The sequence below is a fragment of the Ursus americanus genome, chromosome 14 (assembly GCF_024610735.1).
Source record: "Ursus americanus isolate L20-20 chromosome 14, mUrsAme1.1.p, whole genome shotgun sequence".
NCBI lineage: Eukaryota > Metazoa > Chordata > Mammalia > Carnivora > Ursidae > Ursus > Ursus americanus.
The window spans coordinates 14,784,174-14,808,877 of NC_142140.1; the positions used below are offsets into that span (position 1 = coordinate 14,784,174).

The 24,704-nt window shown below is 35.6% G+C and overlaps 1 protein-coding gene across 6 annotated transcripts in view; it reads right to left on the reverse strand.

Moving 5' to 3' along the window:
* Positions 1-24,704, reverse strand: part of CNTN4 (contactin 4) — an 877,388-nt gene that overhangs the window by 615,763 nt on the left and 236,921 nt on the right. Inside the window, exon 4 of one of the 6 annotated variants that reach the window (XM_087866845.1) lies at positions 7,035-7,062. The exons of the other annotated variants lie outside the window; for them this stretch is intronic. The gene's annotated coding sequence lies outside the window, so the exon portion shown is untranslated. The remainder of the gene's footprint in view (positions 1-7,034; positions 7,063-24,704) is intronic. 6 annotated transcript variants of the gene reach the window in all.

Here is a 24,704-nt window from a genome sequence, read left to right on the forward strand (position 1 = left end):
AATAAATCACGTGTCAAAGTGGCACATTAGGGAGGGGGCTCTGTCCTGAACTCCTTCTGTAACAAGGCTCAAAGAAACCTTGAAACTCTGGATACAACACCCTAACTTTTTAGATTAGGATACTGAGGTCAACAACATTAATAAAATTAACTGTCCAAGGTACTATCAGAAGTTAGTCTCCAGAGTAAGAAGAGAATACACAACTTGTAGCCTTATGATTTTCTTTTCCTCTTCAACAGAAAGAGCTGCATGCTTCTTAAAGAATTTTACCCATATTGATAACCATTTGGTGAAAGAAAGAAAGAAAGAAAGAAAGAAAGAAAGAAAGAAAGAAAGAAAGAAAGAGAAAGAAAGAAAACAAAAAGGAAAGAGGAAAGGGAGACAGGGAGATGGGAGTGAGAGGAGAAAGGTGAATGGAGAAAGGAGGAGGAGAAGAAAGGGGGAGGTAAAAAAAGGGAGGGGGAAGAAAGAGAAATAAAGTAAAAGAAAGAAAATGGACTGTATGATCTAATTACTAGAAAAACTGCCTCAATCTTTTATGCTGCTTTGGTTGTTATTCTATAATTCCATTTAAAGCCTCAAATATCATACCTCTATTGTATAATAAAATGTGCTAGAGGATTAATGGGAAATACGAGAAGCACAAACAATGCATCTGACCTCATTTAACCTACATGACAATGAAAAGACAGTTAACGTAAGGTATGGTCAGTGACTGAATAAAGCACCTTACATTTGGAAGTTTGTGGAACTGTAGTATAAATTTTCCATTCCTCTAAAACCAAAACACTAATTACAGCAATGTAAATTCTCCTCTTACTAAGATTCAAAGGGCAGAAAAAGAAAAAATAATGCTACTACCAGAATTATTTGTGACTCTTCCTCTCTCAAAAAAAAAAAAAAAAAAAGAGCTAAGATAGAAGTTTCACGTCCCCATATGCTTTGTCTGAATCTTTAAACTCATTTCTCTCATGCAAGACATAAATTAACTAGCCATTTCTCTGATGCACCGGGAGAAGGCCAATGAAATGATAAACATAGCACCTAGCACAATGCCTAACAAATGGGTTGCCCTAAAATGTATTACATGAAAAAAATAAATGAGCATGTGTAGTAAAGATTTCTATCTGCTAACAAAGATCCATTTTTCCCTTTTTCCAGGGCCCTAAGCTAGATGGTTCCCAGCTTGTCATGCATAACCAAAAAACTTAATGTGACTAAAGTCCAACCAATGTGAACAGAAGTAAAGCCTGTGCTATAAAACCTCTCACAAGCTACTTCAAATTCTTTCCCTCACCCTGACTGGAATGGTGATGCCCAGAATCATTTTGGAAAGTACATGTTGAAGAGGCAAAACCTTCATCTGCTTTGATTGCTGGAGAATTATGTAGATCACCCTCCCACACTCCTGAACATGGAACCACCCTGGTTTTTTATGAACCTGAGAAATAAAATTCTATTTTATTGAGTCAATGCATTTTGGGCCCATTTGTTGCATCTATTTATCTTACCCCAAATTCCACAACAGTTGGTGGGAACTCATCCTTCTAAGAATCCAATCTTCTGGAAAAAGAAACTTTTTTGTTAGCACTGTGATTGCTTTTTTAGGCAAATTTATTATATCATAAATATTCTGGGAAGTTTCAGTTTACTGTCCTCTTAGCTTCTTAGGTAGATTTTTTTTTTTTTTAGACACTCAAATCTAAAATTAGTGTGTTAGTGTGCAAAGACAATGAAACTGCCTGGCCTTTCCTGTGAAGATATCACATCTCCAGAGAGGAAAGCTTTAACAGTGCACGGGGGTGACTTAACAACCTGTGTGTGGGTGAAGGAGAAAGAAAAAAAGGCTGTGCCTTGCAGGTATGACCAATCATTCTATTAATACTCAGTATAATGAAGCGTAGTTCAAGATGGCATTTATATTAAAGGCAGTGTGCTATGCACGTTATCTAGCTATGCTTCCCATCAGAGAGAGGTGCCACCAGCAATACTACCTTCTGTTTAAAAAGAAAAATCACTAGATATAGCATTTAGAAACTGGATAAGAGCTCTCAGTCATTTTTTGGTATGTTAATACAGCTGAAGCTTTAACACCGTCTCAGAACTGTATACTGATGAATAATGAAGCAATCCATGGTCAGCACACAACCAAGCTGAAAGGACACAACGAACATTAAAAGTAGAAATATTACCTCATATTAAATATTAACCACACAATTCCTTTTTTTTTTTTACTTACAAATGCCCGCTTCCACAAAATATACAGAAACTAAGAAATTGTGAAAATTGAGAGGAATTCTCAAGGTAAAAAAAACTTAAAAAAAACAAAGACAACTGTGGACAGTGCTTATTCCATCCAAAATACTTCATCTCAAAGATCACCTGGTGATATACAAGTACTTTTATTTCAAAGGCCAACTTCAAATATCACTTCTTTGAAGCCTTTCCTGACTTGCTCAAAGCTGCCCCAGCCTAAAAGGGAAAGGTATCTACCTTCATGGGCTCCCATAACTCTTGGTTCTTACCATTAAATGTATCATCAGCAGCATCATCACCACCACTAGTATTTATCTGGCACTTTCTAGGAATATCGTATAGGTCAACATTCTGATTTGGATTAGGGAACAAATAATAAGAATTATTCTATTATAATTAAATAGTTCAACAGAAACAGAAGAATAGTGCCACACCATATACTGTTTTCTACGTGGTTCATGGATTACTGATGCCTTTAAATTTGTAGTGGAAACCCACAACACAGTCCTGGGACTACAATATCTTATTCAAAAATTAGCATTCTATTGTCATTTAGTAACAGAATAACGTGTTTATCTCATGTTTTTATTTTTCATGAGTAGTAGAAAATAGCTTTCCTATAAGGTAAGACATTCTTCTATGCTTCAATAAATAGCCAAATGAGAAAAGAAAGGAAAATAAACCAAATATTATACTGAAAGTGAACAGCAGAGGGTTTGTAAAACCAGCTGTTCTTTTTCTTTTTCCTTTTTTTTTTTTTTTTCAATTGATGTATGTCAGGCTGGTATAAAAGGGGCAAGTTGAACATCTGGACCAAAACCAAGGCATTTAACATTTCCAAGCAATTCAGAGGCACAGATGATTTACGATGCTATTCTTGGATTTTTATCATGTGTCCTCTCACTTTATGAAATGTGGGCAGGCACATAAACCTGGTGACACTTCATGACATAAAAACAGTGATTGAAGACTGATAAAGAAGAAAGAAAAGAAGAATCATTTTAGTTTGGAGATGTTCAGAATAGGGCAGGCCCCTGGGAAGATGAGCTGAATTTTGCTCCAGCGGCAGTGCCTTTCAGCAATTGAAGGAACTCTGTTTAGGCAATCCCCGGCCTCCTCTAACTCTAGAAGAGGCAGAATAGGATCTATAACTTAACTTATGTACCTGTGTGGCTTTTTTCACTAGAGAAGCTGAGGCAGTCATATTATTGAGTATTGAAAGGCCCTGAGGAGAATAAGGCCACCGTAATATATTTTCTATCTTCAAAATGACCCATCTCCTTCTGCATTGGGTGGGGGCGGGGGGGGGGTGGAGGGGCAGAAAAAGAAGGCTGCAAAAGAAAAGAAGTGAAGAGAAAAGGGTGAGATGACTGTGACATACCAGAGAAAACAGAACTAGTATGACATTTTGGCAAAGCTGAAGTTTGTTTATAAATCACTTCTCTAAAAGATATCTATCCTCTGCAACACAAAATAATGCCCCAGAAAATAGCTGTGGGTAGCAATCTCTATTTAGTGGCAAAGACACGGCATGTATTTAGAAACACTAGAAACCATCTATTGTCACCAACTTGTTGATTAACTTCAAACTCACTGCTCAATTTCATAAAGCCCCTTTGGACTACAGCAGATTTGCACAGAGTTTTTAAGACATTGCATTATATGTATATTGTCAGATGAACTTTTCAATGTTTAAAGTCTATCACTCAATGCAACAATAATCAAATCACTGAATTTGCTAAAGTAAGTAACAGATTATGGTATAAAATGCTAAATTATATCTAAATAAAGACATAGCATTTTGGAAAAGTCATTAATCTTTTTCTCATTTATTTTATCGATATTTCAACCAGTGACACTGGATTAGTATCTCAGGGCATGATAAATGTGATCTTTCATTTAATCATTAAATAAAAATTTAAACATTCATTTATATTTTCTGATGGTATTTATGATAGTTTTGGCATTTAAGACTTTTTAATTTCCTCATGGTCAATCGTGTGTAATGACTAACATAAATATTTCATTGCTTCCAATAATTATTTCTCATTAGGATCATAGCCTTGTTTTTTCAAATAAGTCTTCCCACTTTAGAATGGACCATCAGGAATATATAATGTTCTACTTTACACTAAGACATGAGACAAGTGAGCAAAAGTTTTGTAGATTCCTAGTTATGTGATAATACGACAGATTCACAAGTACCTACTCTGAAGAATACTGCATAGTTACAGATAATTTACTAACAATACTAGCAACATTTTAAATCAAAATTTTTATATATGCAGCTGATGGGACATCACAGGAAAAGAACGACCCTTCTTTCTAGGTATGAGACTCGAAATGCACAGCCTGCCTGCATTAACTGAAGCTCTGTCTTGGGGCCAGGGTTGGGTTATCCTGGACTTCCCTCACAGGCCAATTTATTCCATGACCTATGGACAGGAGGTTGTAAATAAATGTCCATGTCCACCTTCTGCCTAAGGAGCCCATTTTCCTTTGCTGAATTAAATAGGCACGCACTTAAAAAAAAAAAAAAAAAAGAAGAAGAAGAAGAAAAAAAAAACACCTTTCCTTTAAGGGTTCTAAAAAAGAGCTGCTTAATTATTCGTGCCACATATCCTAGAGAATGAAGTTCTCCTAATCACAGCAGAGAAATCATTATTATTGATTAAAATGTCATTTCAGTCAGAGATCAGGAACCCCCAAAAAGATCATTTTTGCTTTCCAAATTAACCATAAAAAGTTTAAACTGTAAGTGAAATGCCATTCTATGCTGTTGCAAAGAATTTCCAATAATAGTATCTACTTTATATTGGTTCAAAAACATTGCCTTAATTAGGCTGACCTTTAAAGAGCTTTTCTAGAACTGAAATTCTTTAAAATGCTTCCACATACTATATTCACATGCAATTTATCTGTCCAAATATAATTATAAAAGCTTTAAAATCACAACTTAGTATTTGTTTTAGACACCAAATATTATTTTTGTCACTTCTGCTGCCAAACATCAAAGTCCCAATTAGAAGCTATTTACAGATTTAAAAATTTTAATACACGCTTATACCAGTTGAGAATTTGCCGAATAATAAAAATTGTTTTCTTGGCTGGCGGTACAGGGTTAGGGATGTGGACAAAACCGAAAATGAAACCTTGTTTCAAGAAATCAAGCAATATCTAAGCAATGTATCCATTTTGAACAGTGTTTAGCTTATAATCATGATACCCGCATTTGTCTAATTCTTACCTTGGCTTTCAGAGTTTACAAAACACTTCTATATATTTTATTCCATTGGAAAATCACAGTATTCCTAGGAAGTACAGAAGAACAGTCTCCTATCTTACAGACGAAGAAATAGGTTCAGGGAAAGTAATCAGGTCATTCGTCTCTAGGTCTTTAACCAGCTACTACCCTCAGAGAGTAAAATCCTTCTCAAGCCATGTTGAGGCTAAGTCACAGTTTTTCTGACATTCAATAAGAACAACACTGCTTCCTACATCTGTCATCACTGGATGAACCTTTGAGATTAATTCCTCTCACCTCAGTGCTCCTCCTTACCTTAAAAAATTGGGGAGGTGGGGGAAGACTAAAACTAAAGGGATTTTTCAAGGTCGAACAATTTACCACAGTCCACCTGATATTAGACCCCAGATGTTCTGACTTCTGTTCAATTGCTCTATATTGTCCTGCCTTTTTCTCCGTTTCCAGAACTGGATAGAGATGAAAACATTTCTGGAGAGGCTCTGGAAGCCAGCCCTGAAAGAAAATGAAAGTGTCTTTGGAAATTCTTGCCTTTTAAAATTCTTGTTTTTCAAAAAACACTAAGGCTTAGAACCTGGTGTCAAATAGCAACTATGTCCCTGATTTAGAGTTTTTGAAGAATGGGTACACTTCCTCCATGGACCTTTTAGCATGGCATGTGTCACATCCTCTGCTGACCAAGGAAGAATGTACAAATTAGCCATATATTTTATTGCCCTTTAGATCCTGTATTCTATCACATATTTCCAGCCACAAAGTTCATTGGACTTATAGTTGATCAATCACATAAAACCACTATTTTCAAAACACTTCACAAAATTATCAAATTTCTGTGCATTCAGCAGACACTGAAAACCATTTATGTCTGCTTCATATTATTGATTTAGTCTTTTAAATGTTAAGCCTCGAAAGCACATGTCCTCAACAAAATAAATAAATAAATAAATAAACAAACAAACAGACAGACAGATAAGGCTACAGCAAGTGCTTGTCATCTCCCCCACCCCCAACCAGGGTTTTCCAATGATCACATTTATGCACCTTTACTAAATCTAAGTGTGAAACATAAACCCTTAGTACCAGAGCCTGCACCATCACTTATACAAAAAACATGATGATTGTTTATTTAAATGAGATGAAATTGTTCTTATCTAAACCAAATAGCACAAAGTAATCAGATGCTGGTTCTAATCCTGCCAATGAAAATACAGGTTTCGTATGCTTCCAGGACTTGGCCAACTGCTGTATTATCAATGTTACAACTGCATGCAGTTGATTATTTAGCATATTTTCCAATCACCACCTGCTAAAGAAAATTATTTAATGGAAATCAGCATCACATTAGCTTTGAAGCTTCTATGAGGACTAAAGGGAAATTTTTAACAGCCATGAGAACATTAAAATTCTTCTAAATTTTTTTCTTGGTTAATTCATTTATTCAAAAATGTGTATTACATTACTATTATATGCAACACACTGGGGATACAAACTGAGTACAAAAAAGCAAACAACATACCATGTTCTGTATCTTCATGCATTTTAGCCTAGTGAGAGGAAATATTAAACAATAATGAAACAAAAACATATTCGTTCATTCAACATCTATTAACAAATATTTACTATATTTACTGAGAGCCTACTATGGGCAAGGCACTATTCTAGACATTCGAGTTCTATTAGTCATCAGGCAAAACCATTGTCTTCTTTGTGTTTATATTCTAGATGCAGAGACCCACCTAGTGTTAAATACTGTAGGAAAAGAGGAAAAAAAGAAAAAAAATGGAGAAAGACAAAGGGGATAGAGAGCATTGGAGTTGGGGGTTGAAATTTTTTAAAGGATGTCAAGGATAAGCTTTATTAAAAAGTGACACGCAAGTTGACTTAAAAAGTAATAAATGCCTTGGGTAAATACTACAAAACAAAGGCTTGAAAGACACGCAGGGATGCATGAGCCATGAAGAGGATGCTGCTCTTTACACCAAGGGCAATGGCAGACTTGATAAGATTAATGGCGGGATATTTTGCTGCCTTAGGAAAGAGTGGAAAGAATTAGAAGGAATGAACTCAGGTATCAAACCGTTTTTCCACAAATGCAGTATCCAAGATATAGAAAAGATCAGAAAGCATGCACACATTCTCCCATTTCTGCCTCTAAATTACACCCAAACACAAATAGGGAAGTTGGATTTGAAATCTTACTCGATACAAATATGAAATCATGAAATCACCAAGTAATGCAATAACTTTCCCTATGCCTTAGCTTGTTGCTTTTAAATAAGGCTTTTCAGGTGCAGACTGACTTATCACTTTTGCTGGGGAAGCTGGGTCTTCACAAATGACTGCCTGCTCTTCTTGCACAGAAAGAGGCAGATGTGGCACCCAGCATATAATTTGAAAAACTAGTCTACAGCCACCTTCCAATTGAGAAACACTGGGAAAAACCTCCAGAATTCTATGATTCCTTGAATCTATGATAAAAACACACTGACACTGGTAAGCAATTAACCAGATAATCCATTCATTTATTAAAAATGTCAAAGGATTGATGTCTTTGAGATCACCACCATATTCAGATTAAGAGAATCATTCCACAATCTACAGCACCACTTTCTCTGATGAAAAATATGCAAATGGTTCTGAATCAAATAGTCCCATTAAGCAGTTATCCTTCCAATGTTGTCAGATCAAACAGGATCAGCAGCAGCAAGGGGCAATTCACTGCTCTGTCACCTCACCCTCCTCTATTCTGTGCTCATTTCATTCTTTTGAAACGTCATTAAACTTGACTCTGGTACACTCTAACCTTAGTTTTTTTGCCAGTCATTTTCATGACCATTATGACTTCAAGCAAACCAAAGCATCACAGTTACGAAATAGTTCTCTCCAACATAATATTCTTAGTGAGCTTTTTTTTCTTTTTATTTTAATGGATTTAAACATACCACAGAATGACTGACATTGGTCCTGTATTCAGTGCTTTTAAAGATATTAAATACCGGAATTGTATTTTATGACATAGGTCATTAGATGTGGGTAAGTAACCTCGGTACTGGACTCAGGCTGTGAAACCAGTGTGTATTAAAGAGAGCAGAGAAGATGTAGAGATAAGAAAAAAAAAGGAGGAAGAAGAAGAAGAAAGAAAAAAACAGAAACACAAAATAACAACTAATCCCATGTTCTAGAACTAAAGGTGGTATTGGCAGTCAATTAATCAGGGCTGGAGGCTTGGTCAGTAAGACTCTGGTACTGGTCAGTACTTGGTCAGTAAGACTGGTACTGTATTCTGATACTATAGTATCAATGAGGTAACTGTCATTATGGAAAATTAGTGTAAAAAGAGACTGCCAATATGGACAACTGCTCCCTATATCGAAACAGAGGTAACACTCTACATAGACTCAAACACTCTCAAGAGGGAAACATCATTTTACTTAGGAGAAATGATTAGACCACCCTTTTATTAGTTTGGATGAAAGAAAGGAAGCTGGTTCCAAATCAGTGCAATTCTTTTTTTTTTTTTTTAAGTTTGTGACAAGTATTGTAATTTCTAACATTAAATGCTAGACAGGGCTCTCAGAGAAGTACCTTGTGCTTTCTTGAAAATGTAAATATATTTTTAAATTTCCAAGGAAGAGGAAGGAAGCATCAGGTTTCTAATATAACCTGGACATTCTGCTGCATGGGCTCACATTCAGAGGATAAAACCAATATGTATAATGGATGCCATCGTAGTCTGCTCAAAATTAGGAACATTTCTGATTTCTGTTAACTTTTAATTGCTGCAACCTCTTGCTAATCCTTGCACAACTGAGGCTTCTTTGGAGAACCTCTTGCTCTTCATTTTAGCATTTGTTATCTGATACTTAGAGGGAATAATACAGGTTGCTAAATAATAATGGCTCTGATTTTTCTTTAATTAACACAAGAACAATAGTAACAGTATAATTAGAATACTTACAGGAGCAATCAAATTATTCTTATCTCCTTTCTGAATAAGAGTTTAAAATGCTGGCTCTCCAAAACTCGAAAGAAATGGGAACAATGTCTTTGTTTTAAAAATCGGCAAATCACTATTTTTATTGGCATGTTTCCCTGCTTTGGCCTTAAGATTAGCTTAACATAGAAAGAAAAGTTTAATTCACCATCCAACTTTACATTAGCATTTTTCTCTTTACTTCTTTATAATGCTTGATGTGTGACTGTAAATTAATCAGAGAAGATTTTGTTTTCTTGTTTTGTAGTCATAACCTAACACTTCAATATTACAAAAATAATTGCCTAATACAAAGATTTTACAGTCTTGTACTCCAAACACTTAATTCTTTCTGTTATTATTTAAGAAAATGCGATGAACCCAGTCTCTTTATATTTTATATCTTAAGTAACCACCCATAATACATAGAATTCATAGTTATTAGAAAATAGGCTTCATAATGTTCAGGTTTAGAGAGGTTTTGGCAAGAATGGCAACTCATCCATTAGCTCTTATAAATTGGTGCAGTGTCAAAATAAAGGGCAGGAAAACTTGGAGATCAAGTAGGTTGCAAAAGGGTGGTTCAAGTAAAGGAATGGTTTTGAGTCCACTTAGGTACATGTGCACGTACATCCATATATAAATTCAGACTATCTGGGGATGCCTGGGTGGCTCAGTCGGTTAAGTGTCTGCCTGCGGTTCGGGTCATGATCCCAGGATCCTGGGATCTAGCCCTGGGTCTGATCTCCCTCTCCTTCTGCCTGCTGCGCCCCCTGCTTGTGCTCTCTGACAAGCGAATAAAATCTTAAAAAAAAAAAAAAAAAGAAATTATATAAAAAAAATTCAGACTATCTGAAAACATAGATGAAAAAGAAACCTCAATATAGGAAGTAGGAAAAAGAGATGATGTGGCTATATTAGCATATGTTTAAATGCTGAATTATAAAACCACTGCAAATCATTAAGTTGGTTCTTGCTTAAATGTGTCTGTAAGTTCTAGAGAAAAAATAATAGTGCTATGGATCCTGAGGTGAGTTTAATGATTTAATGATAATCAGTGGGGCCAAGTGGGTTAAAGGCTCAAATATTCTGAGCATTTTAGGAGCTACAGACAAAAAAGTTTCAATGGATTCTCTAAAAAGGAACAACTCAGCCCACAGCCACATGAGATTTTTACACCAGTAGAAAGATATTCTACCCTGGTTATCCGCTATACATATTAGTATTTTTAAGCTTGTTATATTTTTTCAAGGGTAGTTTGTGTTTTTATACTGTTAAAAATAATCTAAAAATATGTTGGGGGTCATTTAAGCTTTCAAATATGGCTTTGTAATTTGCTTTTGTATATTTTAAATGAAAATCTGGAAAAGCAACTTAAATATTTCACGTCACACCCAGGAGGTTTTCCCAAAAATAATAAAGTGTGTGACATTAAGAAATCCAGTGTTTTTCCTTCTGTAAATCTGTGTATTGTCTATATTTTTAGTTTTTGTTTTATTTTTATGCTAGAAATTACTCTTTTGTTATATGGCATTTAGTCTCCTGTTAGGATATCCCTGTATACACATATACCAGTGCTTAATAAATATTAGAAAATGAATGTCAAACATAGCTAGATGGCCACATATACTAAATTTGAAGGACCATCATGCAAAGTATTTTATCCTTATTATTTGGGGTTTCTACAAACTATGGCCAAGCATGCATATTTTTAACTTAAAATCATTGGGTGCAACTGATTACATATGACATTCTTTAGCTATTAAAGTCATGTAAGCATAATCAACGAGGTGATGCTGACAATAAAGCCTCAGGAAGATATGACTTTGAATCCGAGCTTCAAGAAGAAACATGGGATGTGTCAAGGTAGATTTTATCCCCCATCTTTTATTTTTTAACAAAGATGAACATTATAACAGAAGAAAATGTGTTATGAATGAAAAAAAAGTATAGATTTCAGGTTAAAAACCTCCAAATTTAGATTATAATGGTCAATCTCTTATGAATCACTTATAAAAAGACTTTAGATGCAAACTTAGAAATTTATTGAATTAATTTTCTGTGCTCTCAATTACACGATGTGATTTTTTTTTTTTTTTTTTTTTTTTTTTTTTTTTTTTTGCCTACTTAAATTTACTTCTCCTGAAAGAATAAAGCCAACAAAAAGAAAAGGCTTTCTAAACATAGACTTCCAGGAGAGAAAGTAGAGATAGAATTGAGCTGAGGGTTAAGGCTCAAAGAATAAGTTAAAAATATCACTTAATCAAAACTACTTAAATTCATGATGAAGTTGCCATGTTGGGGATAGACAGACTACCATCTATCAAAAGGCCCAACACAGATTTTTCATTTTGTTTTATTTTCCTTAGCATTGGAATAGATCACATTTCTTCACAAAGCACTATACCTAAGTGACTTTTGATGTGTGTTTAGGGGCACAGTTTATAAAATTATTTATATTTAAGCTTTAGAATCACACTGGGCATGGCAAGATGTTCACATGATAGAAGCACAGGGGAACTAGGAGAACAGAATCACTCCTCATCTCAGCCTCACTTTGGCAAATAAGATCACTAAGGGATTGGAAGGCAGAAATTACTGTGCTCTCTGTTCTCTCTTCTTTACTTTTTCTCTCCATCCTTTCTCTTTCTTTACTTGTTCCTTTATTGTTAAACGGGTAGAGTAAATCTGAAAAGATAAATTTGAATTTAATGTAATTCCACATCATTAAGATTACTTTTACTGTGTCTGAGAAGTAGTGGAAGACACAGTACGAAAAGACATGAGAAAGGTAAATTGAGGGCAGATCATGAAGAACCCTGAACATCAAGATCGGACTCTATTTTACAGACAATGGGGAATATTTTTATCCACGTGATAGACTAAGCAGAGCTGTGTTTCAATAATGTGAATCTTTAGTACCAAATGAGGAAGTACAGATGAAAGAAAATGCCAGACTGAAGGAAGCAAGATAACTTGACATTGAGGAGGAGAAAAGATATGCTAGATATATGGTCACCTATACTTAGAACAACTGTTTTAAATCCCCTTGCAGTCCTTTCTTCATCATAAAATAATAATATTAAACTAAGTAACTACTGTAGGTAGCATCTCTCCAAATTGAATATTTAGAAATCTGCTTAAATCACAAAGTGAAATACACACTATATACTAAACAGTGTATTGTAATCTCCTTATCTGCAAAGGATAAATAAATGGTTTGAAAAATGTCTATAGTACAAAGTTAAATTGTAACATTATTCATGGTATTTTGTGGACTATGGAAATAGTATACTTGAGGCAGACCAACACACACACACACAGGAAGAAATTACAAGATTTGGTATTGTCATGGCAATGGCCTAGATTCACCATGGAGTTGTCTCTCTTAAAAAAAGTAACAATAGAATTTTCTTCTTTAACTTTGTTGGAATAACTAATAGGCACTTTCAATTACCAGGAAACCAAAATTCACAGGATCAGATTTTGCATAATTTTTCCTTTTTTTTTTTTTTTTTTTTTGCAGCTTTCAAAACAAAATGCAAGACACTATCCATTGACTTGGTTTAGTTCTTAAGCAAGGCCTGAATTAGAACTATTTAACTGTCCTCTAGGGATTCAGCCATATTAAAAGAGATCTAGAGTGCCTATATTGTCAAAAAATGCTAGAAGGTTTTTTGAAATGATCTAACTCAGGCTAACATTTGAGAGTTTTGAAAATGGAAATTCTATCATCATCACTCAAAGATTCCAGTAACAGCCCTTCCCTATCTGACATGCCAGCACTTACTGGTCCCTGAAAATAGAAAGAAGAGAAACAAAATAGAATAAAGAGAACAAGTGCAGCAACTACGATGATATTACCATGGCACTTTCGATTTACTGGCTTGCTATTGGACACTGTACTAGGCACCTTATGAATATCCTGACAACCACCTGAGAGAAATATATGCATTTTATAGAAGATGGCTCAGTGGATCAAAAAGCTCAATTTACAGTGCCAGGTGGGGTTACAGCACTGGAGTTCAAATCCAGGACTGTCTGATTTCCAAACTTAATTTAGTTGAATTCTGCCATGTTATCCACACAACACAAGGTTAAGGAGTAACACTGAAATATTATAGCATCACATCTAAGCAAAGCTCTGGCTCTCAGATGGCTGGAATGTAATGTTATAAATATTCCATTCTTCAGTGATCATTAAGAAGCAATCATATAACTGGAAATATGCAATACTCATTATTTATCTTCTATTTGTAGGAAATCACCTACATTAAGGCTATAGATTATGCATTACCTTACTATTTATTGTTTCAGTCGTTGGCAGAATTACTACATTCTGTGCTTTATGAAGCTTGCTATCAATACCACCTTGAAGATGACTTTAAATTATAACAAAGCCTTTCTGACGAGGATGCTGACCAGTTATTCTACAGCTCTACAGAGTCTATAAAGAGAGGAAAGATGTTAGACTTTGATGATTTTTGGAGACAGCATCAGGGTTCAGCAAAAAGAGAATACAGTTTTGGAGTCAGACAAATCTTAATCTAAACTGTCAGTTCCCAGGATTTATTAACCAAGACACCCTGGAGAGTTTCCATATATATAAAATAAGGGCAAAATAACAGCCACCTCACATGGTTACTGTAAAGCTTAAAAACAGAACATATAAATTACTTACCTCCTATATGTTGTAGGGAAAAAAGTATAGGTTTGGGAGACAGAGAAATTAGTTTTCATCACATTTACCTGTGGGGTCTTAAACTAGTCACATTCATTGAAATTTCTGAGATGTGGCTTTCATTTTTTTAAAGACTTTAATTTTTTAAGTAATCTCTACACCCAGTGTGGGACTCAAACGTACAACCCTGAGACCAAGAATTGCATGCTCTCCTGACTGAGCCAACCAGGTGTGCCAAGATAAGGTTTTCTGATGAGGAAAATACCACTTGCCTTAGAGGAAGGAGAGATTTGACAAGCTTAGCCTAGTACTAGCACTTGGTAAATAACCCATAAATGTCAGTACCCCACCCCTTACCCAGTTACATTTGAAATATGACATTTGAAATATGTTGGCTTGCTTCCTTCAGTAACACGAAAGTGATTTCTTACCACAAGTTGGTCAAAACCCTGGTTCATTAAGGGAGGGAAATAGAATGGGGGTACTTGGGCATTTTACATATGAGAGACTCAGCCAAGCCTTGGTGGGTTCAGATACAGATACCCAGAGCACTTCCATCATTAAAGTATTATTGATATGCTCCTGTACAGACCTGGAGTATAATATCTCTAGTTGTCTTACTTAGGCTTTAAGTGTTAATCTTAAGATAGTCACTCCCCTGCTTAAAGTTCCTAAGGTCTAATCTTATTTTTAGAATAATGGTATAAATTCTTTACATGGCTTATAGGCCCTAAGTAGACCTGGGCCTTGTCTAATTCTCCAAGCCACTCTGCTTAACTGTCACAGTTAGTCATATTTGATACCTTACTGTTTTTTGAATGCACCAATCTCTTTGCTACCTCCACACCTTGGACTATGCTCTTCACTTTGCCTGGAATCCGTCCTTAGCCAGGTCAACTCTTACTCTTTCAAATCCTTTTATCTACTTAAATGGGAACTTTAACTGGACTTTTCCCAGGTGCTCCTATAGTTCTTAGACCACCCCGTGTGTCTGCATATCTTAAAACACTTATCTAAATTATAAATTTAATATGCATTTATGTAATTATTTCTCAATATCTTTCTTAGATCCTATAAGATTATAGGGCTAATGACAGCACTATCTGTGTTTATACTGTTCCCTGATAGATCCCCAGTTCCTATCAATCAGGCCAGTGCTTAATATATACTTAATGAATGAAGTCACTAATGCTATAGTCATACAATACTAAGCAAGAAGCTATCACTTCAGCTATTTTATGTGAAAATGTTTTATTGTGTAAAGATTTAGTTGTTTTATAGCAGAGCATGTCATTTCCAGCCCAACTACTCAGCTCTTATACCGATATGATTGCATAAACACTAGTTAATTAATTTCCCTTTTATAATGAGGCAAAAATGTATGAGCTAACAATGTCAAAGTTACAGAATGACTTAAATCTGATGTAGAGCAGGGTTTTCCTATGCTGACAAAATTGACATTTTAGGCTAGATAATTCTTTGTGGTAGAGGCTATCTTGTGCAATGTAGGTCATTATCCCTGGCCTCCAGCCATTAGATACTAATAGCACCCACTCCCCAGGTGTGACAACTAAAAATATGTCCAGACATTGCCAAATGTTTCCTGGGTGACAAAAATATCCCTGGTTGAATACTACAGACAGAGTGTATCTATAATAAAACAGTCTTTGCTCTCCTTGAGTTATAAACCTAGGTGGGTGGGATTCATACAGGTACACAACAATAAAAGAGACACAAAAATTGAGCTTAAAGAAGAATCTCTCCTTTTTCAAGGATTTAACATTTCATCATGCATTGTGTGTCACACTAATTATATCATGGCCAGGGTAAAGTCAATTCTTTAACAACATCATGAGCTGGTTAATAAAAGCAACAAGACCTCATGTGACCTCATTCGACCCTCTACTACAGAGCCCCAGTAAACACATGTAACTATCAGCACAGTAACTGATCACTCAAGAAGAAAAAAACTGAACTCCACACCAGGCTTTCAGAAAAAGTAAATGTCAAGCATTTAGAAATTTTTTAAGTCAATTTTCAGCATTATGCATGATTGTGTTCACATTTCATAGGGCAAACATAGAAGACTAAAATACTGGGAAAATTACGTATTTTTTCAGTATTTTCAGTTCAGCGAAAGATGAAATAGAATTGGTTAGGAGGACAGGAAAGGGAAAAAAAAAATCTAAAGATTCCAAAAACATTATTTAACTGAATAGTAAAATATATTTTATTGCTAAAAACAGTGCAATGCAAATTAATCATTAATTCTTGGTCAGATGGACCTTCTGTTTGAAGTGCTCTATATCTTACGATCTCCTACTTGCTCTTCACTGTCCTGTCCCAATGTCACCCACCCTGTGAAGGTTTCCATAAACTCTGTGCTATGAACACAGAGGAAAAGTCTAAGTCACAATATATGCAGATTATTCGTTCACTTGGTTTTTACTCTGCTCTATTCATTCCCGAAAGGCAGGCTATGTGTTTAACAGTATATTGTACATACCTATAATTTGGGAGGAACTCCAAACTATCTGTTTAACAAGACAATGAATGAGTAAATGAACAATCAAATATATATAATTTAAGTTAAGCACCTGCTAGTTTGGATTCACTTCAGCTTTAAGGTAGAAAATGATGATTGCTATATACAATTTGTCATAGTAATAAAACTCCCTTGACGTTTGTAGAATTCCCACCAGAAACTGTAGCACCTACGCTGCTAGACATACCTGCAATTCCCCAGAGAGGGGCTTCTCAGTAAACATGGGGGTGTCATACATTATAATGTACTGCAATATACACTGTGCTTATGAACAATATTGTACACTCTACATTGTAATAATTACACAATTGTATTCAGTTCTCTCCAATCAGATCATAAGCCTGATATAACAACTGAGTTGACTCTATCTGTAAACTAAGTCCAGCTAATTAAATGGTGCAAACCTGACTGATGTATGTATGTGGCATTGAACCTTATAAAGGGACATTTTCATTATATTTGAGGGCTGTCGTTGGTTGATTAACCTTTGCAAATAAATATTTACCACAATTTATTCTAAGAAGATGATTACTTGACTTGGATGGGTTGAAAAAGCCCAGAATGATTAAATGATTTGACGTAAATATGACATATTCATAAATCCACCAATGATGTCTAACTGTAACTGAAAGAGAGAAGTACCTCTCCTTAGATCTCGAATAATTGTGAAAGAGAAAAATGCATTGTTTTGCACATACGACCTATGCTTGAACCAGCCATATATTTTCATTCTGCATATGCTCTGGTATTTTATAAATGGGACTTACTCTCAAATAACTATACTGGGATAAAAAAATGATTTTTACAAAACGCAAACAAAAGTCTAATACATTAGTTCATTACATATAACCAATAAATTGATACTAATCATAGCATTACAGCTTCTTGATGAAAAATGACTATGCACTTTAGTTCTGATTTGTGTTACCATCATTTACCATTAGCTCTCACTTATACATGCTAATAGGGGAAGCAATGATGTGGGGGAATCTGAAACAGTAAATCACTGAAAATCATTTTTAACTGGTTCTGGAAAGCCTGATTCCTTTATTTTTCCCATAGCAAGTTTACACTATTAATTGTTCAGTTTGGTTACGATTAAAACTTATTTCAGTTACCCAAGAGCATTCTAGGTGCCAGAAGTAAATAAAGAGAATTATCATTTTGCTATTGCTTGTTCCTAGAGATATTAAATGCTTCAGGGAATGAGAAGAAAAGAATATTTGCTGAGTGCTTAATATGATAAGCACTGGTTAAGAACTTTTAAATATGCTGTGATTTCAAACACATTACCCTGTAAGCTAAATGTTACCATTTCCATGTCTTAAGCACAAAGACTGAGGCTCAAATGGTAAGCTTGCCCAAGGTTATACAACAACCAAGATACAATGTTCCTCAGACTATTAAGTGAACTGTGACATCCATCGTGAATAGATAAAAATATTGTATTCTTTTTGACAAGTATCCTGAAGATGAAACCATTAGAAACCCAAAGAAATGATTTTGCCACAGCAGACTTTCCTTCATCCATACTAAATAAAAATGTTGCATGGAGTATAAACAGACATTCCCAAACAGTGATCATGTTACAGAGTAGGTCTATAGATCAAATGGCAAGTATAGAAATCATGCATTTTATTACATAAAAGACAGTAGCTAGAGTTATTTTAAAAACCCCTAAGTAAAACATGAAAAATTCTGTATTATTTCAGTATCACAGTATTTTAAATTTACAGATCTTAAAGCGTCATACTGGATATATAAAAGATTAAGAAGATGATGGCTATTTAAAGTAGTTATTCAAAGCTAACCTACATGTTGCAGGAATCAACATAATAACTATGGAAGTCCCTGAAGTTGGTAGAATCAAAGGGATTTAGTTTTCAATTCTAGTGGTACTACACGCCAGATTGGCCTGAGGCAAGTTAACTCGTGACACTTGGTTTCAGTTTGTTCAAGTCCATAATAAGAAGTTAGTATATTTTCTTTTATTCTGAAAAATCCAGTAATTCTGCATGTAAAAATAATGTCTTAATGTTATTGCTACGTAAAGCGAGGTCTGCAGACCAGCAGCACCAGGATCATGTGAAACCTTGTTAGAAAAACAAACTCTCAGACCCTATTCACGCTTACTGGAGCATAATTTGCATTTTTAACATGATTCCTAAGTGATCTGTACACATATTTAAGTTTGAAAAACACTGGTCTAGATATAAGTTGTAATAATAAATAGGCACTATGCCATATAGTCTGCATAAATCTGATTGTGTTGACAGTCTTGGAATTTTCAGTAAAAATACACAAGTCTTCAACTATATTCAAATGTCTCTTGTAAAAATTTATTCTGCTGACTTAGTTAAGAGCTAGATATCACAGACACACACACACACACACACACACACACACACACACACACACTATAGCCAAAGAACAGCATCTACATCCTCCCCCATTTTTTTGTTAACTGTGAAGCACTTGGCTTGTAATAACTTTTTGACCAGAGCTGGTAACCATCCTATCCCTCCTCTCTCCAATAGCTGGAAATGAAATAGGTAATAGGAAATGGAATCCCTGAGCCTTGTATTAAATTTTCTTTGATTCAGGATTAGCGGTCAAGAAATAATTAATGCAACAGGGTGAAAAGCACCCCAGCAATCACGGAGAGCAGTTCTAGAAGGCAAGGAGGAAGTGACTCCTTTGGTGTTAAGTGTTCATATTATACATTAACCAGGGATAAGCCCTGCTCTTACTATAATTTAAGCTAGATCAGAATGGAACATTCCCAACAATTCGCTGAAGAAAAGAAAACTTTGAGTGGACTCTACAAGCCTAGGGACCTTTCTCTAGAAGTATCCAATTCCCACAGACAAGCCTAAAAGGAAGAAGCATTGATGTCTCCTTGCACCACAAAGTGACTGAAAAGGGAGAGGTCTTTTTGTGGAATTTCTGATTAGGTGACAGTGATTAAACTAGACCTAAACAAGGGAGCCAGTGGGTTATGTTAATTCAGAGCTAGGGTGACCAGTTTTACCTGACTACATACTGATGCAGAAAGAAGTATCTGCAAAGAGAGAAGAAAACAGCATGACATAGAGAGGGTGGTGGGGGAAGAAAGAGAGAACACATGCACTGAGTGACCTCCTGGTCCCAGAACTACAGATAAGTAAGACCTATGCACCTGACTTGTCAGTCCTGATGTCAGCACAGTTGTACATCCTAGTTGGAGGTACTGTGAGATTCCTTGCATTCTTCCAGTAAACTTTTTGCTTGGTCAAGTATCTGCATCTCACAACTGAGATTTCTTGGCCAAGACACTGAGCAAATGTACCCCATGGCACCGTATTTCTACTGTCTATTTTTAAAGACTAAAACCCTTTGAAATCAACATTTTACTTTTAGCTCATTGATTGAATCAGTGGGTGGATATTAAGGCAAAACACCTGTAATTCTACATTTCTGTATTCCTACACTTAAACATGGATAAAATTCCATCACAATGTTTTGACTCATAGGTCAGAAGTTAGGACAAATGTTAAAGCTACTTGAAAAACAGGCAAACTGCATAATTCAATGATGTTACTAAGCAGATGCTAGCTTCGGGGCATTTCGAGCAGTGCTGGCACCCTTAAATAGCAAATACAGCTTCTCAGGTTGCCCAACTACTGACACAGCAGGGTTTATCTACTGGGAGGCTGTGACTCACTTATTCTCCCAACTCCCCTATGTAACCTGACACAATGTATCCCCAAGATACTTCCTGCTGCTAATGCTTCTATTTCTATCTTGGAGCCTTTTAATTTGTATTTTCCCCAAATGGCTTATGTCTGCTTGTCAAGTGGGATTCTCACCTCACTTGGAACTACTGGCTCTTTGATAAGGAAGAGCAGGCTGGCAAGAAGAGCTGGCATGCCACAGAAACCTGTGTAAGCAATCAACAGCTTCTTTACAGCCAAGTGTGATTTTTCTGCAGCGCCAGCCGGAAGCAGCTCAGCACAACTGTCTCTTGCTAAAACCAGATTTTCATACACAAAGTCCCCATTAGTACTTTACCACCTTGTGGAAGGTAAGAGCTTGGGGTGCCACTAGCTGCTCCTACATCATCCTCGTGGGTGCATTTCTTGAGTGCTATGTGCATAATCCCTTAATTGGCACTTAAGGTTTAACAGCATTCCGTTTCTGCCCACCTGTAAGAATATGAACAGTGATTATGAATCCTGGCCCCAGAATCAAGATGGAACTCTGCCACACATTTACTATGAGATATTGGGAAACTTATTTAACCACTCTGAACTTCAGATTTTTTTATCAAATAAGTAAATAAAATGTTAGAATCTTATCCACAGGTAGTTTCTAAGTATCAAAGAAGATAATGCGTTTATAAGGATTAGGAAAGTGCCTGGCTCATCATTAAGTACTCAAAATACGTAAGCTATTATGCATGTAAGCTCCCGTTTCTGTTGAGTAAAACTGGGTCCTTCAGTCATGGGAAGATCATCTTCTGTCCATGTGGGAAAGTAAATTCTTACCATTCACACAAGGAAGAGTTCCCAGCATTGTGGAAAAGAACACAACTCTGAACATCAAGAATTCTGTGTTGTGTGAGCATGTGATTCTGGACAAGTCATTAAACACTTGTGAGCCTAAATTTCCTCAGCCATAAAATGAGAGCTCTGGCCTGGATGTTACTGGGGCTCTTTTTACTAATTGCCTTCTATGAGGGTACTCTTTCCAGTGTGATCACTAAATGATCTCACATTTATGGTCGGAGTTATACTATAGGGTTCTGTATGTAATAAACAGAACTTGAGCTTCGGCTGTCAACATGTTTGAGGGAAACTCAATATAGGAACTTTAAAACAAAGAATTACTAAGACATGGAACAGATATACACAGAAACGCAAGTGTATGCTAGGCCATTTCTTTTCAGGCTACAACATGCTTTGGGGAAAAGGAGATATTCATCAGGACTAGTTAGGGTTTGCTACCATATTATAGGAATGTCAATGGTTTAACATATTAAGTTTTCTATCTCTCTTCTATAAAGTCCGGTGCCATTTGCCTACTTTGTTTCCTATTTTTCTCTGTTACATTTGCCTTGCTTAAATTTTTGTTGGATATTAAGACATACAGTTTCTTTCTTTTTTTTTGAAGGGACATAGTTTCTGATTAAATTCAATTTATAAGTATCAATTAAATATAGACTGAGACCTATTCATTTCTAGTTATTTCATGAACAAAAAAATTAATGATGAAATATTGAGGGTTTTATGCCCTCAGCTTTAGAAGTGCCCTAAAGAAGTCACCACCCGCAGAATCCTATTCTATTTTATTCTTTTAGGCATACTTATTATGACTTTATTTTATAATAGTACATACTTCTCTACAGCAACTACTTCTTTTGTTCAAAATTATTAGCATTAGGACAAATTTGCCCTTGTATACTTATGATGCTCCTTTTATTTCATTGCCATCAGCCACTTGGTGGAGGATTTTTATTTTCCTGCTATTTTTCACCCTGTGAAGTACAGATGAGGTTAAGAGGATTATTCAACAGCTGTGTCCAACCACCTGCTCTCCAAATCCTTGGTTTTCAAGCCCTTAAGAACGCTGCTGTGGATACCTTAGGTTCTGTCATTATCAACAAGGTTAATCCCACACTTCCCTTAGACTTGGCATCCACCTACTTTGAAGATAGCTGTAATTATAGCTCTCCTTTAAAAGCTTCATTCTTCTGGCAAGGTAAAAATCTTACCTCTAATCTTTTTATTTCAAAGGTGGATTAAAAGGTAAAATAACCATGACCACTTCTCTAAGGCACATTCAGTCCTTGACCTTTAAGACAAGTGTCTGTCTCACTTCAAAACAGATCTTAATGGGAAGCATAGATTTCTCTAATTCATCCATGCCCTGCCCCCAACAGGCTCACCAGAGACATGTTAACATCATCCTGTTGTGTGATATTTCATCCTGTGCAGATAAAATTGACTGTTGTTTCCTTTCAATTTCTCTGCACAGTTCCCCAAGTTTAAGCTTCTCAAATTTCTCTAGCTTGTTTCTGGTTGTTTGTTTCAATGTACTTGGGGCCTCATACTGGACCATCAGCACTACATCTGAAATCTTATTCCACTTTGTATTTGGATGCCCCCCCCAAGGTAATATTATCTCAGTCCAAGTGTTTGTGAAATTAGAGCTATGCTAACAGTTTGCAGACAGTCTATCAGTCCTCACAAGCCTGTATTTTTAATAAATTTTCTGTACGATCTTCAGATAAACAGATCATCTTTATTTTTTCCTTAAAGTTTATGTGGCTAAAAGGAAACTGACAGCAACTCATTGGCCTTTGGCTAATATCTATTAGCATATCTTTGACTGTCATGCTCAAATCCTGAAGTCTATGGTTTTGGGACAACTTTGAAAGAGGAGACTCCAAAGGGTATTTTACATGATCTTTGAAATTTACACTCCCTCACTACATGTGTAATTAGAAGGGTGATTCTGTACTAAATAGTCTCAAGACTTTGTTTTGCAATTTTGACAAGCTACCATATGTCTTAGTTTAAACACGGCAAGATAAAAATGTACTCCATTTTCTTTTTTTCATATGATGAAAGAAATAACCCAGACTTACTCTGGAAGTTCTCTTGAAAAAGTATATTACAGCAATCAACAAATGCTTAATTTAATTTTACCTTTTGAGACCCTTATAATACTAAACTAATTTCATTCAATTCATAGATTTAACCTACAGATTGATGGATCTTTAAATACAGTTACTTACAAAATAAGACAAATTAAAATGGGTTAAGACATAGTTTTTCAGTAGCATATGTTAAAAATAATTTAGTTAGAAATAATCGCATAACTAACTATTAGAATAGTGGGAATGAAGTAGGATCTTTCCTAAAAACATGTCTCTTCTAAACATGCTTAGCTGAGAAGAGAATCCGTTTACCCAAGTCACTGAATTCCAGCCTTTTACTTTATAGATGGGAAAACAACAAAGTTTAATGATTTCTGTAACATCACACATTTGGTTAATATCTACAAAATAGAAAACAAGACTGGAGACCTGATATTCAATCTGATTTGTCTCCCCATTAGTTCATTTAGAGAGATGTTTCACAGAGTCATAGGATCATTGTAGAAAATGTAATTTGAGCACCTTTTCTTACAGAGTAGAAAGCTGATTCTAGAAACTGACAGTTTTTTTTAAAGATTTTATTTATTTATTTGACAGAGATAGAGACAGCCAGAGAGAGAGGGAACACAAGCAGGGGGAGTGGGAGAGGAAGAAGCAGGCTTCCAGCGGAGGAGCCTGATGTGGGGCTCGATCCCAGAACGTCAGGATCATGCCCTGAGCTGAAGGCAGACACTTAACGACTGAGCCACCCAGGCACCCCTAGAAACTGACAGTTTTAAAAACATGGTAGACTTGGCTAATGCAGACCAATGCCCACCTATAAACACAGATAAAAAATGAATAAAATATAACCAAAACAATATACTTAAAAATTCTGCCAAGTTTAAACAAATGAAAGGGAATTCTGATGATATAAAGGAGCAGAGAAATCAAAGATTAAATAAACATTAAATCTCAGTTACTATGGGGGTAGTTCAGAGCCACGCTGGTCCATGCTGTGGGTTTGAGAAGTGGTAAAGCAGGGTGCTAATGCCACATTAGATACTGGGCCACAGGGAGATAGATCTGAAATTTTTAATTAAAATATGGATCCCCTGAGTCGATGAATGCCAACTAAAAAAACTATGTAAAATAGCCTCAAGAAAGAGTAGGAAATCTTGCTATCTGCCCTGGGGTCAATGCGTCCCCTATAAGAAACTCAAACCTCAAGTGTTTGTCAAGCTTGAGGATATGATCTAAATGTAAAATACTCATGAAGCATGGGATATTAACACAAAAAATGGTTAAAAAAAAAAAAAGGTCTGGGACTCTTTAAATACCAGGACCTTGGTAAAAGCAAAAGCAAAG